General features: G+C 50.2%; 1 long non-coding RNA gene across 5 annotated transcripts in view; it reads right to left on the reverse strand.

Annotated features, from left to right (window-relative positions):
• The window catches only part of LOC129397305 (uncharacterized), a 524,961-nt gene that overhangs the window by 483,061 nt on the left and 29,734 nt on the right, over nt 1-12,166 (reverse strand). For 2 of the 5 annotated variants that reach the window (XR_008624580.1, XR_008624582.1), the window contains exons 1-2: nt 10,456-10,712; nt 10,012-10,138 (exon numbers count right to left, since the gene is read on the reverse strand). The exons of 2 other annotated variants lie outside the window; for them this stretch is intronic. This is a non-coding gene — a long non-coding RNA (uncharacterized LOC129397305). Of the gene's footprint in view, nt 1-10,011; nt 10,139-10,455; nt 10,713-12,166 lie in introns of those variants that run through there. One more of the 5 variants, XR_008624584.1, reaches the window with a different exon arrangement.

Below are 12,166 nucleotides of genomic sequence, written 5' to 3' on the forward strand. Positions count from 1 at the left end.
AGGAGGACTGCTTGAGACCAGGAGTTCAAGACCAGCCTGGGCAACATAGTGAGACCCCGTCTCCACTAAAAGAAATTTATAAATAAATTTTAAAAAGAATATGGGCTCCCAGACTGAACCCTGGCTCAACCAATTACTAAACCTCCACATGCCTGTTTCCTCATCTTTAAATGAGGAGAATAGTATCTACCATATTGTGAGGATTAAATACACCATGTAAAACCCACAGGACAGTGCCTGGCACATAGTAAATACTAAATAAATACTTGCTATCATATTTCTCAAATTTGCACCTCTGTCCATCTGCACAGGTCTCAGCAATTGTCATCCTTCACCTAGATGACTTACACAGCCTCCTATTTGGTCTCCTTAAATCCACTCTGTTCTCAAATATGTTCTCCATAGAGCAGCCAAAGGGAGCTTTGCAAAGTGCATATTTAATTATGTTAAACATCCACCCTCTGCTACCATCGTTTAAAAGCCCTCAAAGGTTTCCCATTGCTCCTTAGGATGAAGATAAAGCCTTCCTCTCACTCCGCACAACCTGGGCCCTTGGCCCAAGTATCCAGCCACCTCCTGATAAGTCTCCCTGCTCTTCAGATTTTTGTCAAACACACCATGCTTCTATCTGCCACAGGGCCTTAGCCACGCTGCTCCCCTAGAGGAAAACTCATGTCTTCCCTCACACCACCTTACCTCACCTAGAAAAAGTCTAATCGCCTTTCCTATCTCAACACAGGTGTTATTGTGCAAAGAAATCCTCCCTGACTTCAAAATCTCCTTAGAACGCACATCCCAGTCTGTGATTATTTGAGTAACCCTCTCTCTCCCACTGGACACAAAGCTCCACATGAGCAGAGACCACACCTGCCATTGCTCACCATTCTTTGCTCAGCTCCTAGCCCATGCGTGGCACAAGGTCAGTTTCCAGGAAGTGTTTGTGGAATGAATAATTAGGTGCTCTTGCTCTCTCAGATATTGCAGGGAGAGTTCCAAGAGTCAGGGACTGGCCAACAGAAAAGGACCCACCCTCCAGGCTGGCCTCCTCCCACCTCACCCACCCTGGAGATGCTGAATCATCAAGTCACTCTTAGCTGGACCATGTCTCGCATAAACAAATATCAGACCCCTCTGGAAGTGCCATGAAGTGGGGCTTCCTGCCTCACTCTGGGACTGCCAGAGCTCTCCACACCACTGAGAAAATGATGGATGACTTTATCCATGGCTTCCTCAGATGCCGGGGAAAGGCTCAGATTTGCCCGGCTTCTGGAGGCTGCATTTCCTGAGTACAAACCCCTGGCCTTCTCCCCAGCTGCCCTCCCTGAAATCGGGGTCAGAAAACACATTCCCTTTCCATTAATTTATTTATTCACTGACTTCAGCCACCTTTCAGGGACTCTTTGTCTCCAAACTTCTGCGTGGGCCCCTGGGGGGCAGTGTGGGGTGGCAGAGAGCACATCCCACCTAAGTCTTGACCAGCTGTGCCACCAACATGCTTGTGGCCTTAGGAAATTTACTTTCTTTTCCTAATATAACACGACATCTGCCTGCTTCCTCCTGCAAGTGTTCAATACTCCATGTCTGCAATTATCTCCAAGTCACCTCTTTCTTTCATCTCTTTCCCCAGCCACTCTCTGATGCTGGTGGCACTCTCTGTCACACAGAAAGGACTATTCATCCCTGGAAAGATTGTGCACTGGTTCTGCGCTGAGCACAGAAATCCAAGTCTGTCCCACAGAGAAAAGAGAGCCTGCTTCTCACATCACACAAAGGCCTCCGTTTTGCCTGTGACCTCCACGGTCACCCTCCTTGGCCTTTCTTGTCCACTCAGCTAACTTCTTTATTTTGTGTCTGTTCACGCCATGCCTGCTGCTGATGTGCCCAATGTGAGGACCCTGTCTGCTTCCCAATGTCTGAGGCTCTCCTGTTCCTACCATAGAGTCACAGGTCCCCCAGACCTCCACCTGCAGCTCACCAGGTCACAAATCCCAGTGTGAATCCTTACAGGAAGCCAAAGAAAGGAGTTTCATCCCCCACCTTGGGACACAGCTCCCTTTGGCCTTGCAGCCCTGAGGCCCCGAGGCCTATGTGCATGGTCACTGGCCTCCTCCTGCCTTGGGCCCATCCTGAGGCCCTGTCTTGGTAACCTGCTTTGAGACCCAACTCCAAATGCCCAGCCCCCTTGTCTTGCTCTTGTTCCTGATTTGCTCTGAGGCCCTGCTGCTGGGGTACAGACATCCCCGGGCCACCTAAACTCCTGAAGATCACCTTCTCCAGAGCCTCAGAAGGTAGGCTAAGCCCACCCGGTGTGACACCTGACTCCATACCCTGTTCCTCTATCCACTCACCTTGGCCAAGACCTCCTATCCCTTGTCTTCTGGCCTGGATCACCCCCAGCACAGTCTACCTTGCCTGCCTCTCCCCTAGTTAAAAGTCTCCCTCAGTTTGCTCCCTGCAGTGGGATGACCCTAAATATTCCCCAAACTACTCCTTGTCAAGCATTTCTAGGGCCCCAGAGTAGATCTGAAAGAGACTTTTAGCTCTTGCCCTAAGATATAATGTTCCTTTTCTTATATCCCTGTGTTCAAACTATTTATCATTCAACAAACTTTTTTTTAAGAATCTAATCTGTGCTGGCTTCTATTTTATGGACTGGGGTTGAAGCAATGAACAAAACAGAGAGGAATCTCTGCCCTCATGGGTTTGCACTTCAGTGAAAGCCCACAAGACATGGAGTCAAACTCCAAAAAGAGAATTTCCTCTGCCTGTCCTGAGGCCTCTCCACTTACCAAGTGGAGTCAACCTTTCTGGTACTGCCATCTTGAATCTCAAAGCATCGAGCTCCATTATTGTCTCCCTCCAAGCTCCACTCCTGTTCCAGCTGTTGCTCCCCATGGTTTCCCCTTTGGGGGAGGAACAATTGTGCCCCCTTTGGCTCCTCCAATATCTCCACTGCTTTTCCTTCCCCCTTCCTGCTGCCTCCTCCTCTTCCTGGGTCAGATTCACTAGTCAGCGCTTTTACCCCTGAGGAACATCCTCTGTCCCCTCTCCAGTAACCCACCCCCCTCCCTTTTGTTCTGTCTCATCAGCAAGGCGAGCCTGCACTGCCCTCCATGCAGATTTTCTCCTCCTCAGAGGCTGCCACTGGAGTCCACAATGACAGGGGAGCTGAACATTTCCCAGTCAGTCGCCAGCCCTCAGCAGAGCTTGGCCTGAGGCCCATGCAGGCATCTCAGGAGAGGAAAATCAACTTTCCTGGACCCAGCCCTGGCTTTCCAGTGAGATCCCACAGCCTCCGCAGGCTGCTGGCATCCACTCCGGAAAGGACATATGGGTGGTAAACAGGACTGTGTGTGCCCTGCAGCCTCCACAGGGCAAAGGCCTGGCCCTTGCCATAGGAGCAGATCTGACATATGTGCGGTGGTTCTGGTGCATAACCACCCAGAACATGGTGCAGAGCCAGCCTGGGCCTTCGGGACCCCTGAGTCACAGAGCAGCCAAAGAACTCCCAAGGGCTCTGAAGGTGGGACAGGGACAGGGACCTGCAATGCCATGGTACCATTGCCTCTTACCTCCCATACAAGGAACTATTCTGTATGGCCTGGCCCCTCAGGTTCCTATGGCCCTGGCATAGACAATAAGAAATAGCCTACCTCCCTTCTTTTGCCCCCAAAAAGCACTCAAAATGAGAGTCATCCATTCTCCTAGACCAAGCAACTAGGCAGATACCAGCTCACAGGTGAGTGGAGGCTCATACCAGCCTGCCCTACCTGCCAGCTTCACCAGAGTCTGGGCATTCTTAGGCCCCTTCATTATGCTGGGGGCCCTCCAGACCTAATTTTGGGCTATCACTAGCACCCAGCCACCCTCTCCATTGGGCTGAGACCCCATGTGAGTGAAGAGGACAGGCTGCGATGAGAAGGGAGTCGCTCTCCCAGTCAGGCACAGAGAGCACCCTGCAAGTCAGCACATTTGGTCAAGACAAAGAAGGGCTGCTACAGAAATCTAAGTGGATATCTGACACTGGGGCAGTGGAACTCCACCCCTTTGGAAGATGGACTATAGGAGAATTATATCCTCCCTCACCAGGTTTCTTCTTCCCTGGTTAGAAGAGTTTTGAAGTCAACAACAGGGGCTAGTTCTGAAGCAAACCAGCTCTAAGCTATAGTGACCCGGAAACAGAAGCTAAGAAGGCAGTAGCTCACACCTGTAATCCCAGCAATTTGGGAGGTCAAGGCAGGAGGATCATTAGAGGCCAGGAGTTTGAGGCTGCAGTGAGCTATGATCATGCCATTGTACTCCAGCCTAAGCGACAGAACAAGACTCTGTCAAGAAGAGAGAAGAAAGAAGAAGAGAAGGAGGAGAAGGAGAAGAAGGAGGAGGAGGAGGAGGAGGAGGAGGAGGAGAAGGAGAAGGAGGAGGAAGAGGAGGGGGGAGGAGGAGAAAGAAGAAGAAGAGGAAGAGGAGAAGGAGGAAGAGGAGGAGGAGGAAGAAGAAGGAGGAGAAGGAGAAGGAGAAGAAGAAGAAGAAGAAGAAGAAAAGTAGTAGTAGTAGAAGAAGAAAAAAACAGCAGCAGCAAAGAAGAGAACAGCAACTTTTTTTTTTTTTTTTTTTTTTTTTTTTTTCTGAGACGGAGTCTAGCTCTGTCCCAGGCTGGAGTGCAGTGGTGCGATCTCGGCTCACTGCAAGCTCCGCCTCTCAGGTTCACACCATGCTCCTGCCTCAGCCTCCCGAGTAGCTGGGACTACAGGCGCCCACCACCACGCCCGGCCAATTTTTTGTATTTTTAGTAGAGACGGGGTTTCACTGTGTTAGCCAGGATGGTCTCGATCTCCTAACCTCATGATCCGCCCATCTCGGCCTCCCAAAGTGCTGGGATTACAGGCGTGAGCCACCGCACCCAGCCGAGAACAGCATCTTTAGAAGACCCGCTATTCTGGGAGAAGAAAAGGGGCAAAAAAATGGTGATAACCTCATTACCCTTGGGAACCTAATAAGACTCTAACCAGGCCATAGCTGCCAGGAGAGGGGGTTAATGGTATTCAGAAGTTACAACTGAGGTGATGGCAGCTAGAGTATTACCAGGACCTTCCAAAGAAGGCTGAAGAGGAATTTAAGAGGGGGTGGGGAGCAGGCATCATCTTTCCTACAGATCAACACCAAAAAGATTACGATACAGACCTAGGAGGGAGAGAGTCCAGCTTCCAGATTCCAGACTGGGGGCCAGGAGGGTACATAATTCTGAGAGCCCTATCAGTCCTTCCCTGAAGCCGAGAGGATTCACCTACAGAAACACAAGGAAGGGAGGGTCTAGCCACCCCTTCCCCCAACATCCACTCTCACGGGCTTCTGGCAACCCATCTTTGTGGGCACAAGCCCCGGCATCCACAGCAGGGTCATTTTTACAAGGTGTGCACACCCCATGCCTCCCAGGGCTTTTGACACTCCCTAGAGGGACACTGCCAAGGCTCCTGGGTGCACCACAGGAGGCCCGTGGGTGCTACCCTGGAGCCAAGTTCAGCTGCTCCCCCAGCAGGAGCCCAGCCTCCTGACCGTGCGCCCCAGCTGGCTCTAGGGACTTGGGGAGGGAGGCTTCCACTTCCCTTTGTAATAAGGGGCTTGGATTAGCAATATTTCCCAACTATGATTTGAGGAACTCTGACCCCACTAGATGCTCCATGGCAAGAGGTTTCACTGGACAAATAATCCTGGGAAATGCTGCAACTCTACCAACCCTCTTGGGTTCTCCTTAGCATAGTAGAGGCTTTGAGCATCCTACAGTGAAGAGGAGAGGGAAAGCAGCTTAACTTTGGTGATGTTTTGTATTGGCCTCCACACATGAATTCTGTTCTAAGTGGTTTATCCCAAATCCTCTGGGTAAGGCACTATTGTAACCCCATTTTATAGAGCCATCCTCTAGGTGGCTCTGTGCTGCTCCTCTTGGCCCAGAGTTTCTCAAATGTCCCGTTCAAGCCTGGGACATTTGTCATGAGCATGGCTTTAGAAATTCTGGACAGGAGGACCTCTAAGACTAATTAGATGCTTTCCTCACACTGAGACAAGTCCCATGAAATTAGAGAGGGAGGGGAGGGGAAGAGAGAGAGAGAGACCGAGAGAGAAACAGAGCAAGAGAGACACACATCAAGAGAGACACACAGACATAGAGAGAGAGACACAGAGAGTGACGCAGAGAGACACTGAGAGACACATACAGAGACATGCTGAGAGGGAGACTGAGAGGAACAGAGACTGAGACAGAGAGAGACACTGAGAGACAGAGACATGACAGAGACACTGAGAGACAGAAACACTGAGAGACAGAAACACTGAGACACAGAAACACTGAGAGACAGAGACAACATGAGAGAGACACTGAGACCCAGGGACACTGAGACACAGAGACACGGAGAGACAGAGACACTGAGAGCCAGGGACACTGAGATACAGAGACACTGAGAGACAGAGACTCTGAGACACTGAGACATACACACAGAGAGAAGGCAGCAGGGAGAGGAGACTGTAGCCATGGTTGTGAGGAGAACCTGCTGAGATGAGCTTTGTGAGTGAGCCTGTGCTTTTGGAGGGGAGATGAAGGCGGCTTGGGTAGGGGATCTCAAACCCACCTGGGCAAAGCCAGACCCCCCTTGGAATGGGTTTCCATTCACAAGTTGAGGAGGGCAATGCCTGTGCCAGTGAAAGAGGAACTCTCACGGAGGAAACAGGCAGATCCTCATCACCCTTCAGCTCCTCATGAGCAGCTCCTCATGGGCAGCTTGGCCTGAGTGAGGAGGACCCCAGAGTCCACCTGGGAAATCTTGGCCACCTGCTGGAGGGGGCAGCTTTAGGGCTTCGGGGCTAAAGAAGTAGGATAACTAGGGCCAGGATTGTAGGGACAAGGGAGCGCATGCTCAGTGACAGACCCAGGCTGAGTGTGAACGACCCAATCCCCTCCACCCAGCCATTTTCCCCAAATCACTCACATGCCTGCCCCCCTCAGCCCTGAACACCCAACCCCAGCCTGCACAGAAGACCTGCAGCCTGGAAGCAGGCAGGCTCGGAGCCCTGCAAGGGTTGGGGGTTGGCTCTGTCCATCTTTGGATCCCTACCCCCAGCCCTGTCCAAGACATTTGTCCTCAGAGGAGCTTTATTTGGTCTTCTCTCCATTTTTGTGCAAGCCTAGTGAGAAGCCATGGCCAGCAAGAGGAAGCAACAGCCACCTGCTTGGAACTCATTTGAGAGGGGCTGAAATAGGCCACCTGTCCCCAGGCTTCCCTCCCACGCAGTAGGTCACAGAGTCTGGCCACTAGGAGAAGGTCCGAGAATGTTAAGGTTTGAAGAGACCTAAGAGCCTAACCTTCCAGCGGAAGCCTCTGTCCCTCCAGGCTGGGGCAAAGAGGGCTGACCCCAGGTGGCAGCACGCGGGTCACATTTGATTCACATGATTTGGCCTCTGGTGAGCCTAAGTGCTGTGGAGCAAGGGGTGGGAGTTCCCACTCAGGAGTAAGACTGCCGGGATCTAAATCCCGGTTCTGCCACTTCCTATCTGAAAAACACATGCCTCAGTTTCCTTCTCTATGAAACACAGCCCCATCGCCAGGCTGAGGGCAGACTCTTTGGGGCAGATCCTTTACCAGCCCATTTTGCAGATGAGGAAACTGAGGTGAATGAGCCGGCACTGGGACCCCACATGCTTCATTCCAAGCACAGAGATCTTGCCACTTCAGCAAGCCAACTTCCTTCCCCAGGGAAGGCTGGGAAACAGTAACTGGAGAAGGGGGCAGGAGGGTCTCTGCCTGGGTACAAGGCTCAAGGCTGGCCAGTCCTGCCATTCTTCTTGCCTCTGGTTTTTCCGAATTCTGCCTCTCCCTCTGGAAAGCCATTGCAGGCAGGGCACTCCCAAGCCTCGTTTACAAAATTATAAGCTTCCTTTGTCCCCAGTCTCCTCTGGTTACAATAACACTCATCAGCTCTCCAGAGCTTTCAGGGGCATGGAAAATGTGACTTCACTCCTCAAGGATTTTGATTTAACAAAATGGCATTGGGGAAAGAAAATGAAAAAGAATGTCTCTGTCCATCCCTGATAGAAAAGGCAATAGGGCTCCAGCCTCACAGCCCAGAGTCAAGAGCCAAGAGCTCCCAGAGGGTCCAGAAGGCACAGACAGGGGACCCTCACTCCCCCTTGGACCCCACAGACTGGAAATCAGCCTCTCTGGGTGGGGCCTAAGGGGAAAAGGGAGGGAAAGGGTCACTGAAGACAGGTGCCAAAGGCAGGAAATAAATACATCCTGTCTTGCCATTCCCCAGTTTGACAACTTTATTATTCCTGTCCTTCCTTATTCAGTCAGTCCATCAGTCACTTGTCCTAAGTTCTTAAAACAAGTGACTCTGGTGTCCAACCACCTGGGATAGTATTCTGGCTCTGCCATCTTTCCAAGCTTCAGTTTTCTCATCTGCAAAATAGAGACAATGTAGTCTGGACTTTATAGAGCTGCTGTGAAAACTAATGAGATACCATGCTAAGGGCTTCACACCATGCCAGCAGATCAGAAGCTCTCAAGACATGGTAGCTCTTGGTGCTGTCACTCATGGGAATGGCAAAGCTTTGTCAAGCAGAGCAATGTGTCTGAGGCTGGACTGTTGGGAGTACCCATCTCATGGCACCTGCAGTCTAGAGACCCAGCCCTGGAGGCTCCTAGCTGGCCCATTACTTTAAGTCCTGAACACCAGGGCTAGTCTAATAGGTAGACTGGCAGGGTAAGGAGAAGGGCTTAGTGAGTGCTTGCTGCATACAAGACGTTGTGCAGGTGCTACGGAAAATTCAGAAATAGCAACTATAAATCAAACTCCACGATTTCAGGTATATGAGAAATATAATTTTCAAAAAAATTATTTAAGTCAAGTTAAATCCATCTCTGAGCCCCCATCCCACCTGAGACAGCAAATTTTGTCCTGGTCATTAATGGAACCCGCCCATCCTCTCTCTCACCCAGCATCATTGGAAGGGATGCATGCGTGGTCACTGGCCATTTGTCCCCACTGGTTACGCTGAGATAACTGATGCAAGGCCACACAGTACCCAGGATCCCAGGGGCTCTGCTGCTTCTGTGCCAAACAGTGCCAGAGAAAGCTAGTCACAGACACATCACACTGTCAGCCCACTCTGAGGTCCTGCCCACCCTGGGCATTGCCAGGGAAAAGGGTGTTCTGCCTCCGGGACTCTTCCCTCAAAGGCACTCACATCTCAAAGAACTCAGGCTCCCAGAAAGGAAGAAAAAAGAAAAGAAAGCATTTCCTACTCCCTGGCCTGCAGCGGCAAGTCTCCCAAAGCAGGGATCCCAAAGGAGCAGGCTGTTTACATGGGGGTAGTTGGGGGCAGTAGAGACAAAAATATAAGGATAACAGAAAATGAATCGTCGTATCTCAGAGACGGCCCCTCTAAAGAGGTGACTTCCAGGGGCTCCCAACAAGACACCTGCACCCCCTCCACCTTCTACCCCTACCCGATCACCCGCAGGCAGAGGAAGCAGCAAACCACATGGTGACATTTCAGGACTAACAAAAAGCCCTCCAGGAAGTAAATCAATCTCCCCCAAGCTTCCTGAACACCTACACTCTCCTTCATCTAAGGCAGATGTCCTGAAGAGGTCTCTGCTGAAAGGGACCAGTTGACTTATCACTGTCACCTTGCTGAGGCCAGGGCAACAGGGAAGATAAGTGTTGACTGGGAAGCAATACTTATCCAAGAAAGAAACGGGTATTTAATACCTACTAGGTACCACCAGGTGATTTCACAAACAACCTACCTGTTCATCACAACCACGCAAAATGAGTGCTTCATTCCCCGTTATTGATGAGGAAACAAAGGTCCTGAGAGAGAGGCCAAGGTCACAGAGCTGTATTATGACAAAGCTGGGAACACTCAGCCAATATTTAATAATAATACTATCACTTAGGGTACTATTATCATTCCCATTTTACAGAAGAGACTCTGAGGCACAGCAATTAAATTACCTGTAAGGGCCAAGAAGGGTGCCCCTGAGGCCTGGGCTGTTGATCCCCTCATTTTTCTGCCTCTGCATGAGAAGCAACTGGTTGGAAAGTCCCACCAGTTCTGAGAATTCATGTTCTGCCCGGATTCCTGCAAATGAGTAGGGAAGCACGACCAAGGATTGTGGTAGCTTTGCATAGGACTTAAAGACTCACATTATTTTGAAATACAGTTTTGTAAAAAATAAAAATGCAAATATTTAGAAACCAATTAAAGAGTATTGCTTTGGGGAGCAAAAGACAAAAACCCCCCGTGCCTCACTGTCTCCTCCCACTCACCCCCCGCATCAATTCAATGGCCTGGAATCCCTGCCTCTGTTCAATAAACAGAGATGGCTCTAAAGAGAGGACCCAATGTGCTGAGCAGTCTTGGATAAAGAACACCGACAGTCAGAGATGGAAAGATACCTTCGTCGGACAGATGAGAAAACTGAGGTCCGCATGACGGAGCGACTTGCCCAGGGTCAGGCACCTGCGTAGGCACCTGGATACATATGCGTGTGCACGCACGCAAGGCCGCGCACGCTGGGCTCTGGCCGGCACGGCCCTCACGTGCCCTCACGCACGTATGCCCCGCATGGGTTCCCCCAGCGAGCTATCCCTGCGCCCACCCCTTCCCCTGCCCGGGCCTCCGGAGCTGCTCACACGCGGGTGAAGACTGCCCCCTGGTGGGCGGGAGCCCTCGGGAGGCCCGCAGGCCCAGCGTCCTGCGCCCGTAATCCCTGAAAGGGGCTTCTCTGGAATCACCCCCAGGCCCTGGGGCCAGGATCGAGGCTGCTCTGGGAACTGGGCTTACACGGGTGTGGGTGGGGACCTCTGGGATCTTAGAACCAGGAAAATAATAAAGCAGAGGCTTGATGTTGCAAGTTTAGTTCCTGGAAGCTGATTGAAATGGAGATGAGCAACAGGAAAGTTTTTTGGGGGGGGTTTCTAGAGATCAACACCTCTTCCAAGGAAGGGACACAACCAGGGCTGGGCAGAGAACGTGGGCTGCAGCACAGTCACCTGAAGGCCGGGAGCACGGAAGTTAGGTTGGCCCTCTGGGACTAACAGGTTTAGCAAATAAAAATACAGGATGCCCAGTTAAATTTGAATTTCAGATACATGTGAAAGTTTTTTGTATAAATATGTTCCGTGCAAGGAGAGGAGAGTGTCTGTGCAAAAGGGTGGGAGTCGGGGGGTTGTGGTGATGGAGACTGCTTACATATAGAGAGATGGAACAAACAGGTAAAACAGTCACCCACCACATTCGTGGTTTCTGTGGATTAAACCAACTGTGGATTGAAAATATTGGGGGAAAAAACGGCTGGTTACAACTGTACCAAACATGTACAGGCTTTTTTTTCTTGTCATTATTTCCTAAACAATATAGTATGACAATTATTTATGTAGCATTTACATTGTGTTTTGTATTACAAGTAACCTAGAGGTTACAGGAGGATGTGTGTAGGTTACAGGAGAATGTGTGTAGGTTACATGAAAATACTATACCGTTTTACATAAGGTATTTGAGCATCCATGGATTTTGGTATCTGAGGGAGTTCTGGAACAAATCCCCCATGGATCCTGAGGGACAACTGTACTAGGGATAATAGGAGCCACGTTTCTCATTACTGGAAATGAGAGTAGGAAATATGGAAAAAAGAAAAGAAGAATAAACCCAGTGGAATTAGAGATACTGGTGTGAGCTCAGTTTGCAATATGTAGAGGTATAAAAATACAGATATAAATGCATGAAGGACTATATGGACTGTATGTTTGTATGTAGAACTATTGTGGACTGCATATTTATATCCCTCTCCCAAATTCATATATTTAAACCCTAACCCCCAACGGCATAATATTAGGAAGTTGAGCATTTGGAAGGCAGTTAGATTTAGATGAGGTTATGAGGGTAGAGATCCCCATGATTGGACTGTGTCTTTTAATAAGACAGAGAGACTAGAGCTTGTTGTCTCTACTATGTGGGGATACAGTGAGAAGATGGTCATCTGCAAACCAGGAAGTGGGCCTTCACCAGACATGGACTCTGCACCCTGATCTTGGACTTCCCAGACTCCAGAATTGTAAGAAATGCATTTCTGTTGTTTAAGCCACCTAGTCTATGGTATCTTGTTAT

The sequence above is a fragment of the Pan paniscus genome, chromosome 13 (assembly GCF_029289425.2).
Source record: "Pan paniscus chromosome 13, NHGRI_mPanPan1-v2.0_pri, whole genome shotgun sequence".
Lineage (NCBI taxonomy): Eukaryota > Metazoa > Chordata > Mammalia > Primates > Hominidae > Pan > Pan paniscus.